The sequence below is a fragment of the Arachis duranensis genome, chromosome 2 (genome assembly GCF_000817695.3).
Source record: "Arachis duranensis cultivar V14167 chromosome 2, aradu.V14167.gnm2.J7QH, whole genome shotgun sequence".
NCBI classification, from domain to species: Eukaryota; Viridiplantae; Streptophyta; class Magnoliopsida; order Fabales; family Fabaceae; genus Arachis; species Arachis duranensis.
Genome location: NC_029773.3, coordinates 83145680 through 83148562, shown reverse-complemented (window position 1 = coordinate 83148562; position 2883 = coordinate 83145680).

Genomic DNA, 2883 nt, shown 5'->3' with positions numbered 1-2883 from the left:
AATACTATCTATAAGGTTCCATCAGATCCAAGCTTAGCTTTGAAGGGAGCTTTAAAAGAGGAGAGAATGTAAATTTAATTTAATTTTAATTTAATTCTTGCTGGCATGGAATCTAGCTTAGCTTTGGTGTTGTATCATTCTTAAATTTTATTTTAATTTATATTATGTTATAATTATAGTTATATAAATTTTAAAATTAATTTGATTGTTAAATTTTAATAATTAATAGAGATAAAGAAAAACAGAATAAATACCAACAAAAATAAATAAGCGTATAATTTTTTACTACTTTATGAATAAAATGAGATAAATTCTATATAAATTATTGTAAAATAGGATGAGATGGGATAGGATAAAAATCTGTTCTTATTCTCCTTTTGTCAATTTGTGTGTGCATAAAATTAAAATTGAATACTATTATAATAAGTTAAGATTGAAATTTTTATTTTTGTATATTAAATTATGAGCGGTGAAGTCTTTAAAGATGATTTAAACTAAGTGTTAAACATTATTGTGAATGTTTACAAAACCTGACGTTTTTTCTTTATATAATTAAAATAATATTTTTTACAAAACGTCGGTGACGTTCATTTTATAATTAAAATAATATTTTTTTTTACAAAACGTTTTATCTTTTTATAATTAAAAAATATATTTTTTTACAAAATATTAGTAATATTGTCTTTTTATATTTAAAAAAATTCAGTAACGTTTTGTACTATTATCATAACAATATAAAATACTAAAATAAACAAATATTATTATATTTTACATTAAAATGATCGGTATCTAAAAATTTTAGTCTTAAGATTGACGTACTAGCAACAAACACTACGCCATAATAACAATAATCATAACACATAACACAGACAAACAATAAACACATGGGTACAAAGTTGGTTACGTTAAATTATTAAAGAGGGACAAACGCCATTTAAAAAGAAAAAGAATAAAAGCATAACCATCTGACTATCACAATTCACAGGGAATCGAATAATTCTAAGAGCATATAATTTCAAAAATATTTAGAAAAAATAAAAATCTATCTAAATCAGTTTAAAATTATCTTATTTTATATTTATTAATTATTTTTAAAATAAATACATAATATTAAATATAATAAATATATTATTTTAAATATTAAATACATAAAATTATAAATATCAAATTATTAAATAATATAACTTTAAATTATTATTTTTTTAATATTACTGTATAATTTTCAAAGGCACCTATAAGTTTTCTATCAAACCTATCAGTAAAACGCTTCGGACAATTTTCTTTCTAATAAACTGTCACAGCCCAAAATGAGCTATGACTGGCGCTCAGGAAAAAGAGTTCCCTAGCAAGCCTAACAGATTCGAATATAAGATAAATAAAAATGTCACAAATAATTTTTGATAAATTTACACTTTCTAGAATGAATAATTACATAATTTAACAAAAATAAAATAAATAAATATAGATGTATCCTGCCTGTGACATATGGAGCAGATGACGTCTAAGAATTCAACAAGGCATAGAACCCATTGCAGATCATTACTCTTGAATAGAAAGGCTTACATAATCAAATACTTATTCCTGAAAAATATTTTTTTAAAAAGGGGTGAGTTTTGCAACTCAATGACTAGACAGTACATCTATAATTCACATGAGACTATCTAAACATTATTATAAAAATAATTTTAGTTAGAAAATAATAATTTATATGAATAAGTGAATCAATAAGGGAGTTCTCATATAGAAGTCAAATCAAATAGTCCACACTTGGGCGGCTCCACCTCTAAGGGTAGCCCTTTCCTCTAGTGTGTCCGTACAGAATAACAGATCCAACGTGTGGCCTACACGTTAGGCTAGCAATACCCCTGCTAGCTGAGGTCTGAGCTAGATGCATCTAGGTTAACGTCATAACCGCCGTTAACTACGGTTTTCTAATACGAGCCTCCCAAACCAACTCAAAACATATAATTTCAAATACAACCAATCTTTGATCTTTCAAATATATACAGTATCAAATCAAATCAAATAATACTTTTTTATCAAAAATTCTTTTCAATCATATGAAATGTCAAATATATTTTACAAATTCATAGTATATGAGTGAGTATTCACAATACTTTAATGTTTCAAAAGCACATATTCAATAAAATTAAATATTTTAAAATAATACAAAACTTCATCAAACATGTATATAGTCTCATGTGCAGATTAAGAATTCGAATTTCACAAAAATAATATTTAGTTCTAATAAATCCATTATTAAAATCAAGTTCAAATCTTTTGTTAATAACTTGTAAGTATAGTCATAATTTCAAGCAGCATATATCAAAATAATTATAGATGTAAAGCCAAATAATTATAAATGTAAAGCCTACTCACAACTTAGTCTCAAGGGATTGAAGATACCAAACCCGGGGTACCAAACTAAAGGATACGAAAGAGCAAAAAATTTGGACGGAGGCAGCAGCAGCTCCAATAGGCAAGCGAAACAGCGAACAAAGGCACAACAGAACAGAAGTGACGAACGGCTAAAAGCAAAAAAACAATGACAACATCAACAACTGTGGTAAAACAGTAGTGGAAACAGAAACAAAACAGAACAACTACTAACCAGGCTAGAACGGTGGTGAAACAGAACTGGAAGAGGTGTGAAACCCTTCCTACAACGTTTTCAAAGGGCAAGGATAATGGCGGAACCAGTGGAGGAAGAATGGAGGATAGAGCACGGCCGGATAGGATAGTAGCTTTCCGACGAGTTCTCCTCCGGCGGCGACCCAGCAGCTCAGCGACGAGCTCCTTCAGTGACGACGGCAACCACCACGATAGCCCCAACAGCAACGGCAGCGTCACTGCTCTCTCTCTCTCTCTCTCTCTCTCTCTTCT